The sequence below is a fragment of the Bufo bufo genome, chromosome 3 (assembly GCF_905171765.1).
Source record: "Bufo bufo chromosome 3, aBufBuf1.1, whole genome shotgun sequence".
NCBI lineage: Eukaryota > Metazoa > Chordata > Amphibia > Anura > Bufonidae > Bufo > Bufo bufo.
The window spans coordinates 261,416,682-261,429,223 of record NC_053391.1 but is presented as its reverse complement, the minus strand read 5'-3'; positions in this window follow the sequence as shown (position 1 = coordinate 261,429,223).

Below are 12,542 nucleotides of genomic sequence, written 5' to 3'. Positions count from 1 at the left end.
TGGTCCCACGCCCTGCAGCAAGGGAGGGAAGAAACCAGTTAGATCCAGTGTGTACCAGCCACCCCGGCTAGGGGAAGGCTGTGTTAGTAGGAGCTCCCAGTTACAGGGATCCCAACCAAGGATCCAGCCTCGGTTGAGGCCCAAAGATCCTCTTCCCAGCCTGAGTCATCTACCTCAGTGCTGGTGGACAAGCAAGCAGCCACCTCCAGGTCTACAGATCTCCAGGAAGCCATTCCCTGCGAGCAGAACTGTGAGTGTTTAATCCAAAGTCCAGGAGAAGCCAAATACCTCCTCAGCTAGTCAGGCCCATATCAAGCAGACTACAGACAGAGCAGAAGACAGATACCTTCCAGACTCACTAGGCATATAGTATAGGAGCAGAAGAGGCATTAACCCCTGCCATACATTGCCAATACCTGCTGGGACCTAAAGACTATTTCTGTACTCATATGGATTTATGCTGCACCCATTAAGTAAAGACAAGTTGGATTATATCACCAGCCTGGATCTCATTTACTATTACGCAAGTTCCTCAGTTGCTCCTACTGACAACACTCATTTTATTGCGTGTGAGCCAGGATTCAGGAGTCCAGCCGTACCAAGGTAGGAGACACCGTTGACACTACTCAGAGACATTATTCCCCCTCTGGCATTCCTCACCTGGTACGTGAGCTATAACATCTTGAAGGGCCCTGCTACAGTACCTGCGCAAGCTGCAATTGGCGTCACAAACTAAAAACTATTAATATTGCGCCAGTGTGCATCTGTCCCAATCCGGCTTACTGCAGATGACCGAAGAATTCTTTCCCTGGTGAAGAAAACACCCTTTACAACAGTTTGCCAGATCAAGAACACTCTCCAGGAGGTAGGTGTATGTGTGTCAAAGTCAACAATCAAGAGAGGACTTCACCAGAATGAATACAGAGGGTTCACCACAAGATATAAACCATTGGTGAGCCTCAAAAACAGGAAGGCCAGATTAGAATTTACCAAACGACATCTAAAAAAGCCTTCACAGTTCTGGAATAACATCCTATGGACAGATGAGACCAAGATCAACTTGTACCAGAGTGATGGGAAGAGAAGAGTATGGAGAAGGAAAGGAACTGCTCATGATCCTAAGCATACCACCTCATCAGTGAAGAATGGTGGTGGTAGTGTCATGGCGTGGGCATGTATGACTGCCAATGGAACTCGTTCTCTTGTATTTATTGATGATGTGACTGCTGACAAAAGCATCAGGATGAATTCTGAAGTGTTTCGGGCAATATTATCTGCTCATATTCTGCCAAATGCTTCAGAACTCATTGGACGGTGCTTCACAGTGCAGATGGACAATGACCCAAAGCATACTGCAAAAGCAACCAAAGAGTTTTTTAAGGGAAAGAAGTGAAATGTTATGCAATGGCCAAGTCAATCACCTGACCTGAATCCGATTGAGCATGCATTTCACTTGCTGAAGACAAAACTGAAGGGAAAATGCCCCAAGAACAAGCAGGAACTGAAGACAGTTGCAGTAGAGGCCTGGCAGCGGGAGGAAACCCAGCATCTGGTGATGTCTATGCGTTCCAGACTTCAGGCTGCAATTGACTGCAAAGGATTTGCAACCAAGTATTAAAAAGTGAAAGTTTGATTTATGATTATTATTATGTCCCATTACTTTTGGTCCCTTAACAAGTGGGAGGCACATATTCAAACTCAAACTGTTGTAATTCCTACACCGTTCACCTGATTTGGATGTAAATACCCTCAAATTAAAGCTGACTGTCTGCAGTTAAAGCACATCTTGTTCGTTTCATTTCAAATTTATTGTGGTGGTGTATAGAGCCAAAAATGTTAGAATTGTGTCGATGTCCCAATATTTATGGACCTGAATGTACGTAGTAGTGAATTTTTTTATGTGAAACTGGCTTTTTTTGGGAAAATTGCTGGGTGATAGTAGACTTTCTTCTGTATGAACCGAATTACATTATCCTTTCATTGGTGAAATTTTGTATTTCAACTATGTTTTCTTCTGGAAAATTGATGGGTCATTGTACAAGTCCTTTAGCGGTATGGACCGAATTACGTAGTGGTGAAATTTTTTTATGTGAAACTGGCTTTTTGGGGGAAAATTGCTGGGTGATAGTAGACTTTCTTCTGTATGAACTGAATTCAATTATCCTTTCATTGGTGAAATTTTTTATTTCAACCATGTTTTCTTCTGGAAAATTGATAGGTGATTGTGCAGCGACCGGACCGCAGGGGCAACACGTGAGCTATGGTGAGCCGATGGGGGTAGTAGTTGTTTTACTCATTGTAGCAGAGCCTCCCTGGGCCGGCGTGCAGTGAAGGGAAGGATGGCACAAAATCCCTCGGGACACTCTCTATTTGTCCAGGGATCCCCAGTCAGATGGTGGTTGAAGTGCCCTAGATCGTGTAGTTGCTTTGGGTGCCTCGGTGGCAGGGTCCCTGGTGTTCGCGATGCCAGCACCATTAGGTGCAAAGGAAGGTGGTAGAAAGGATGAGGAGTCGATTGTTGTAAACAACACAACTTTTACTTGATCAATTGTCTCAGGGTAGTCAGTACAGTTCATGTAGATAGCATAAGTAAGAATCCAAATAATGGTTCAGCTGTAATCCTTGTAACAGGCTTGCCAATTGTAATTTGAGGAGTTCTCCTTCTCTCTATATCTGTCTATACTTTGTTCACACTCTAGCACTCAGGTATGGATATAATAAACTTCTTACTTGTAATTTGCAATCCACAGGGTGGTCTCCCTAACAGCAGGCAAAAACCTTCTGCTTCATTTTTTGTGCAGGATGCTTTCATAAACTCTGATCCACAATGTCCATAGATACATGTGGGAATGGACAACTTTGTGCCTAGTCGTCCGACTCGGTCTAGGTGCTTTTAGGCTTCTCCCGGTCACTGGTGCTGTGGAGTCCATAAACTAATGCTGCTTCTACCACCACTAGACTTGCTCTATATGCAGACATTGACTCTCAGGTCTGTGCTAAGTAGCTATTAAGATCTGATACACACTCCCTCAGCTTGGCTATAGCCAAGGGGCTAAAGTGGCAGCTACATACTGGACTGTTCTTGTTCACCTCCTCCTTTAACCTCCTTTCTTCTACTCACTACAACCAACAACTCTGATATCCTCAACTAACTTTATCAGCAAACCCCAGCACCACCTAGGGGCGAATAAATGAAATGACACTCTCCTCCAAAACAGCCTGATATAAAGAATTTACAGTTTACACAGAAATACATTAGATAGGCATATACAACAGTTTGAAGTGCCCACAACCATCACTGACTGGGACACTGCAATTGTGCAACTCTTTTTGTGGTACGGACCGAATTACGTAGTTGTGAAATTTTTTATGTGAAACTGGCTTTTTTGGGGAAAATTGATGGGTGATAGTAGACTTTCTTCTGTATGAACCGAATTCCATTATCCTTTCTTTGGTGAAAATTTTTATTTCAACCAATTTTTCTTCGGGAAAATTTATGGGTGATTGTACACCTCGTTTTGCGATATGTCCCGAGTTATGTTGTCGTGGGTTCTGCAGTAAACAATGAAAATGCTGATGACAACACACCAGCAGACTTTCCCTTTACCATCTATTCACAATTAAATCAAGCAGTTCACTAAGTTGAAAACATTCATTTGTTTTTATCTGCTCCATCTGCATTCAATCTCCACAGCACACAAGACATGACAGGAGAGCCTCTGCTTTGGAGTCCAAGTCCAGTTTCTAGAGATCAGGAGGTCCATTAGAATTGTGCGTAACAATCTTGCTCCCTGTGCAAATACATAAAAAATGGACTCCGTAGGCATACACATCAGAGGAAGCTGATGCTGTTTGCCCCAATTTTAATTCAGGAGCAGTAAACAGCGGGAAACAAATAGAGGTGACTGAACTCCGCTGCTCTGCATCTCTTGTGAAGTCAATGTCTCAAGCAATGCCCCTCTCGCGATTTACAGCAACTACATTATTTTCATGTAGAGATCCAAAGATTATGTGGGAGACATGTAGTGTATGCAAGCCATGTGCGACCCCTCTCAATTAAGGGCCTACTTGCCGTTCAGCGGTGCAGTTATATGTGGTAAAGCCCTTTTTGCGGTAAAATTTGTTATGTGACACTGGCTCTTTTTTGGAAAATGTATGGGTGAATGTACAGTACACCTCCTTTTGCGGTATGGAACGACTTAGTGGCGAAATTCTTTCTGTGACACTGTCTCTTTTTCGAAAAATGTATGCACACCTCCATTTGGGGTATGAGCCGAATTACATAGTGGTGAAATGTATTATGTGAAATGGGCTTTTTTTGGGAAAATTGATGGGTGACTGTACACCTCCTTTTGCTCTATGGGCTAAATTACGCAGTGTTGAAATTTTTAATTTCAAAGTAAACTTCGCTGCTCTGTATCTCTTGTGAAGTCAATGTCTCCAAATATGCCCCTCTCGCGATTTACACCAAATACATTATTTTCATGTAGAGATCCAACAGTTATGTTAGAGGCATGTAGTGTATGCAAGCCATGTGCGACCGCTCTCATCACTCTCACGCTGTTCTAAACCTGGTTTGCCTGGGCGAACGTAGTCACAAGGGGAGGAACTGCTCTGTGTCCTTCAGCAAGAAATTGAATCCTGGCTTTGTCCGCGACAACTCAAAATCAGAACCATGGTGACCGACAATGGGAAGAACATGGTGTCGGCACTGCATAAAGGATGACTGAGCCATGTGCCCTGCATGGCACATGTGTTTAATCTGGTTGTCAAGTGGTTACTGAAGTCTTCCACCCATCTGCAAGACATCCTAAAAATGGCCAGGAAACTTTGCATGCACTTCAGACACTCGTACACCGCAAAGCACACCCTCCTTGAGCTGCAGCAGCAGAACGTCATCCCCGAAAATGGGCTGATAATTTGTCTGTCAATATCTCTGTTTACAGTCAGTGAGGGGAACATCATTTATCGCTAGAATATGCAAAGACCAACCGGTGGGATGTTAACTGCCAGAAGTAGGTCATCGGCATGAAGGAACAGTTTTTTCACAGCTCAAGGTATCCTCCTGGAAGCTTGACCTCTGCACATTGATAGTCTGCATTGCGAAGCTTGTCTAAAAGAAAAATCCCGCAGTGCACCCCTTGTAGGAAACTCTTGATCCGGCACAGACTGCTTTGCTCCTTCAAAAACAATGGACCCTGTACAGCATGACACCGATGTATAATTTCTCATACACCAGACTAAAAGAGTATTCCATGCAACTGTCTTGCCCACATAGCTGCCGAGAAGCACAAGGGTCTTGCCATTGAAGTGGGCTCAGAGCTGAACCAAAAAGCCAAATTTTCCTGTTTACCCGGACTCAAAGGAAAGAACAGAGATCCACTGGCTGTGCTCATACAGATTTCATCCAAGCCTCCACTCACCAAGGCAAGCACAGAGGACCAGATTGCGTGGACAGGTTGGTTTTGCAGGACGTACAAAGAGGACGATCTATTGGAGGTCTTACCTAAGATATTTACTTGCCTCCAGCTCTTCCTGTATAATGGCTCAGAGGCGCTCACGCCTATCGTAGGGACGTGGTTCCAAAGAAACTTTGACTGTTGTTTCATTAATCTGGTGATCAGTTGTCAGGACTAGTGATGGACGAACATTGGCCGGGATGATTTGCAAACGCGATCAAATGTTCGTGAACCGCAAGTTTGCAGCGGGCCCAATTCAATGGGAGGCGAACTTGAAAAACCTTTAGGTCATATTTGCAGCCACCAAATACTTACAAGAAGTGCACAAATCATCCCACAACATGGACAGTGACATACCAGAGGGGGATCAATGGCAAAAATTCCCACAAAAATCTGTATTTTAATCAGGGGCCATTTTTATGCTTCTTAAAGGGAAACTCTCAAAAATCTGCCATGCTGGAGCCTAGAAAAAGTTTATTTTAGGCCACGGGAGTACAGGCCCCAAACATTAGGCATTCACCAGACCGAAAACATCAAGTGATTATGTGGCTGGAGGTATATTAGACAGTCATTGGATATCAATTTTACTGCAGGCCTGTGGAGTACAGGCCCCAAACATTGGACATTCACCGGACAGAAAACATCAAGTGATTATGTGGCTGGAGGTATATTAGACGGTCATTGGATATCAATTTTACTGCAGGCCAGTACAAATACATGTTTAAAAGAACTAAAAATATAAAATTTTATTAAAAACATGGCAAACGAAATCCCCCCCTTGAATAAACCCCAAATGATAATAGCTTGCATTCGATAACACGTGGTCATCACAGGTGTTGAATTCCTCTGAGGCCCCAAAAATTATGCATTCACCGTACATAAAAGATCAAGTGATTATGTGGCTGGAGGTATATTAGACGGTCAATGGATATCAATTTTAATGCAGGCCAGTGGATTACAGGCCCTAAAAATTATTAATTCACCGTACAGAAAAGAACAATTAATAATGTGGCTGGAGGTATATTAGGCGTTCACCGTATAAAAATTTTACTGTTGGCCAGTCAGATTACAGGCCCCAAAAATTATGCATTCACCGTACGCAAAAGATCAAGTGATTATGTGGCCAGAGGTATATTAGACGGTCAAAGGATATCAATTTTACTGCAGGCCAGTGGACTACAGGCCCCAAAAATTATTCATTCACCAGACAGAAAACATCAAGTGATTATGTGGATGGAGGTACTGTATATTAGACGGTCATTAGATAACAAATTTTACTGCAGGCCAGTACAGATACATGTCAAATACATATAAAAAAAAAAATCGAAAAATCTAAAATTGGATTAAAAACATGGCTAACGAAATCCTCCCTCTTGAAAAAAAAACAAATGATAATAGTTGAAATTCGATAACACTTGGTCATCACAGGTGTTGAATTCCACCGATGTCCCAAACATTAGGCATTCACCGGACAGAAAAGGCCTTTTCTGTCGCTGCATTTACATAAGACAAGGACCATTATTTGTTCTGGGTGATGGCCGATATGTGTGGGCTGACATGAGGAAATTAAATTAAACGTGGTCGTCACAGGTGTTGAATTCCTCCGAGATCCATGCCTCATTCATTTTTATAAATATGAGGTAGACCACACTGTCGTGAGCTAGGCGAGTGCGCTTATCGGTCACGATCCCCCCTGCTGCGTTGAACGTCCTTTCGGACAGGACACTCGACGAGGGCAAGCCAAGAGTTCCATGGCAAATTGTGCCAGCTCTGGCCACAGGTCAAGCCTGTAAACCCAGTAGTCAAGGGGTTCCTCGCTTCTCATAGCGTCCACATTGGCCGTTAACCCGATGTAGTCGGACACCTGTCGCTCTAGGCATTCCCTGAGGCTGGATCCGGAGGGCGGCTGTTGAGGAGTTGGATGCAAGAATGATCTCATATCCGAAGTGACCAACACATCTTCAAACCGCCCTCTTCTTGCATGAACTGTGTAGGATTGGTACTCGCAACTGTTTCTCTGTGGGTGGAAATTCCTCTGCCAACACCCACAACAGCAGAATGCATCATCTCTAGAAGCAAGGCCTGGACGTGCTGGATTCTGACAGCCCTCTGTGATGCTGCTGCAAGACGTCCTGGACCCTGGGGTATTTGGCAACGTATCGCTGCACGACTAAGTTCAGGATGTGTCATTTTGCCCTGTTTCAACTCGCTTAGCAGATTGGCACCGTTGTCGCACACCACTTTACCAACTGTCAAATTGAGCGGGGTTAGCAACTGATCGGCAGAGCTGAAAAGGAGTGCAGGACCGGTGTGGCTCTTGGCTTCCAGGCACAACAGCCACAGAACAGAATGGCAACGTCTCACCTGGTACGTCAAATAGGTTTTGGGGAGCTTGGGGGGTGCAGCGAAAGAAGCAGTAGCAGTGGAAAAGGAGTCTGGAGTCAGCTGAGGAGAAGACGGAGGATGGCGTAGGAGGAAGAGAAGAAGAGGTAGGCCTGCATGGAATCTGTGGTGGTAACACCAAATCCACACGGGTGTCATGGGTTACATGCTTGATGGCTGTCAGAAGGTTCACCCAGTGGGCAGTAAAAGTTATGTACCTTCCTTGCCCGTGTTTGCTAGACCATGTGTCTGTGGTCAGATGTATCTTGGAACTGACACTGTGTGCCAGAGATACATTCACTTGTCGCTGAACATGGCCATAGAGCTCTGGAATGCCCTTCTGGGAGAAATATTTCCTTCCGGGAACCTTCCATTGCGGTGTGCCAATGGCAACAAATTTTCTAAAGGCCTCTGAGTCTACCAGTTTATATGGCTGTAGATGGCGGGCTAGCAGTTCCGACAAGCCGGTGGTCATCCGTTGGGCAAGACGGTTATCCAGCATCATCAAATTTTTATGTTCGAACATTTGGGCCACGGAAGACTGCCTTTTGCCACGGTGGAAGGTTGGAGTGGAGGACAAATGGGAGGAGAAGGAGAAGAAGCAGGATGTGGAATGCCGGGAGTGTGGCTTTGTGGGTTCTGACGGTGTTGCTCCCACTGTGCTCGGTGATGGGAGGCCAGGTGCATTTTTAAGGTGGTCGTCCCTAGGTGAGTGTTGGGCTTACCGCGACTTATGCGTTGACAGCACAGGCTGCAGAGGGCAACACTATTGTCAGCAGCTGACACGTAAAAAAAAAGCCCACACTGCAGAGCCATGTGTCGGCATCCTGGGAGCAACAGATGGCATGGTGGATGGCTCGCTCCAGATACATTTGCAGTCTGCTTTTTGCCTCCTGTGCACTGCCAGTTCTGCCTGCTTCTACTTCTTCTCCTCCCTATCTGCTGCTCCGTCTCTCCCTCTGAACTCCCCTCCTCTTCCTCTGTTGTGGGCACCCACGTGACGTCCATCGACACGTCATTATCATCACCTTCACCAACACTGACATTAGAGATCTCGGAGTAGGCACCAACAGAGGGGACCACCCTCTTTGGGTTGATCTGGGGACTGTCATCAGACCACTGGGTGGCGGCCGTTGCTACCTCCTCTTCCTCATCCAATGTCAAGAATGTCTGCACATCGGTATGGTCTGGAAATTGATGGGGAAATAATTCCTCTGATTTGAGTGGAGGGGCTATGGTGGTGATGGTGGTGGGGTCTTTGGGGGTGCACACAGCAGAGAGTGAGGAGGATGCTGATACAGAGGATGAGAAGGGTGCAGAAGCGGAAGGCTGAGTGAGCCACTCAACCAACTCTGGTGCGTCCTTTGACGTAATCACACGCACCTTCTCCAATTTCCCACTTAGGCTCTGGCCTGGTGCACCTGTCCGACCCCTACCACCCCTGCTGAATGGCCTGCCTCTTCCTCTGCCTGGGAAGGAAAATGGTAATGCGTGAGAACGCTAAAAGACCAGGCGGAGGGCGCCAAAACCCTTGAATACGAATACGGGATAAAAGTGGGTCCCTTTTAAGACTGAACCCACCAAGTATGTAAACTTGCCCACTAAGTATGTAAAATCAGATGTTAAAAGTAAATAGTATCATATAAAATCACCTATAATCATATATAAAGTCGAAAAAACATAACATAAATCAAAAAATATATATAAAAAGATATATTATTGATGGCTCACTTCACCCAGGAGGGTAATGTGGGATAAAGCTCAAGACACCCACACCACACCTCCTGCGCCTGGGTCGCCCGTAGAGATGTCAGAATTGGACAGAGACACACTCAGGAGTCTTTTTCCTTTTTCTTTCCTTTAATCCAAAGCCAGGGTGGGGGGAGTGGACAGCTCAACGCGTTTCGGGGCCTCTAAAAGGGTCCCCTTCATCAGGAGAAAATACAATCAGAGTGGCAGGCAATCATGTTTAAATAACAAACAAGAACCGCCAAAAAACACTTACAATGATGTCACTTCCGGTGTCCATGTGCGTTCCACTGTGGAACGCACCAGAAGTGACACTCACAGATGATTCAGTCAAAACATACCAAGTTGGGGTTAATAAATTCGAGCAAATCAGAACAACACAAACATGTAAGAAAGGGATGTAGCATGACCCACATAGGGATGTAGCATGACCCTTAATGTCTAGGGTACCGTCTGCTGGAGCCTTCTGTTATCTCCAAAGCTCATATTAGTTTGCGCTCCCTGTGGAACGCACCCGGAATTCCGGTGCGTTCCAGTGTGGAGAAAACTCAGAGCGATCGCAAAACTCAGAGGGATAGTAGCTCCTTCTTTCTATATAAATGACCGATGACGGTCACCAAGGTTGAATGGTCTAATATCTCCAAAAGAAGAACAGTCACATTGGTATCTCCAGTGCTCATATTCATTTGTGTACCCTATACTTCCGGTGCAGTCCACAGTGGAACGCACCCGGACCGGAAGTGCACTCCAAGAGATAATAAAACCTTCTTATTACCTAATTAACCAATAGCGGTCAGCAAGAGTGGATAGTCAACTGTATTACAGAGAGGGTTCTAGTTAGAAAAGCTTGTCAGTGGAAAATACTGGGTATAAAGTCACGTGATCGGGACACGGTCATGTGATTGGGAGCCAGCATCCCCACTCACGGCCTTGTTAGTAATGGACTATGATGTTATAGGTTTCATTAATAAAAATTAAAAATTAATTAATGTTCAACTGATAATCATTGGGACTCTAGGGGGCTGGCCTTAGGTAGACAAATATATATAAATATATAGAGAATACATACATATAAAACGTATATAAAAATATAAAAAGAACTCGTAGGACATAGCTAAAATGCGGTGATTACCCGTATGGAATGTATGCAAGAATGGGGGTGAAAAACACTTATGGAAGGGTCATTCATCCATTCGGAATAAGGATAAAATAATAAAATTAAAATCATAATACGCTTTGAGGGACGTATAACTACTACTTGTGTCTCCAAAGTGTTTCTTTAGTAGTTGGAGTATTCTAAACATTCGTTTAGGCCGAAAGGAGATAGGGTGTTCAGTGTATATATCCAATACATCTCCTTCCGGCATAACTGTTGGTAGGATGACGTGATGGTCTCTAGGGGAGTTACTGTAAGGCCTGTTAAAAGGCCATCATGTCTTTCAGAAAAATGGCGCGATACGCTATGTCTTGTTACTTTGCGTTTAATATTGGAACGATATTCACACATTCTCTCCCGTAGGGTTTGGGTAGTCCTACCAACGTATTTTAGGCCACAGGGACACCTGAGTAGATATATAATGTTTTTCATCCCACAGGTAAGTTCTTGTTTGAGGGCCCACATTCCTGATAAACCTCCTACTTCAATTTCACTAGTGCCATGGATGATCATTGCACAACATTTACATCTTTTTACTCCACATCTAAAACTCCCTTTTCTTGTTGGGAGAGACAGAATAGTTTTATTAGGTGCTCGCAGTTTAGGACAGGAGGGGGCAATAATATTTTTAATCGTTTGTGCCCTTCAAAATGTGATGGACGGCTGTTTGGGGAGTGTGTTTTTGAGGATAGGATCTTTTAACAGAATGTTCCAGTGTTTTATGAGTATCTTTCTGATATTCTGATGGTCTCTATTGTACCTAGTGATGAGATTATATTGATATCCCTTGGGGTCAATGGTTTTTGGGGGGGCTTGTTTCAAAGCTTCTTTTTGATCTAACTTCAGAATTCTCTGAGATGAAGCTTTGATCAAGCTTTTCGGGTAGCCCTTATCCAAAAAACGTTCTTTAAGGACTCCTAATTGTGTTTTTAGGGTCTTTTCATCGGAGCAATTCCTCCGGATTCTTTTCATTTGTCCGAAAGGTATATTCCTTTTCCATTTTGTGTGGTGGCAGCTTGAGTATTCGAGATAACTGTTAGCATCCACCTTTTTAAAGTGGGTGCTGGTGGTTATTTTGTTTGCTATTATTTCGATATGTAGGTCCAGAAATGTGCAGATCATGGGGTTAAAATCACAGGTAAACTGGAGACTCCAATCATTCTGGTTTATCATAGAGATAAATGATGTTAGATCTTCATTGCTGCCACCCCAAATGAAGATGATGTTGTCGATGTAGCGACGATAAAAAACCACATCCTTATGGGATAGGAGACCTATTTTTTCCTCAAAGAGGCCCACAAACAAATTCGCATAGGAAGGTGCAAATTTTGTCCCCATAGCGGTACACCTGGTTTGTATATAAAATGTATCATTAAAGGAAAAGTAATTGTGTTCAAGAATGAATTTAATTGATTTTATAATGAAATCCTTCTGAATGAGAGGCATTCCAGGGTTGAGTTCAAGGAAGTGTTCTATTCCGCGTATTCCCAGACCATGTCGAATGTTACTATATAGGGAGGCTACATCGAGCGTAACCCATACGTAATCATCCTTCCACTCAACATTATTGAGGTTGTTAATGAGGTCTGAAGAATCTCTTAAATAGGAGGGTAGTTTTTGCACGTATTTCTGTAAAAAACTATCAACATAGGCTGAGAGGTTCGAGGTGAGGGAGTTTATAACGGAAATGATGTGTCTGCCTGGTGGGTTGGTGAGAGATTTATGGATTTTGGGCAGAAAATAAAAACGAGCTGTAGTGGGATGATTTGTAGTGAGAAATATTTTCTATTTTTTAT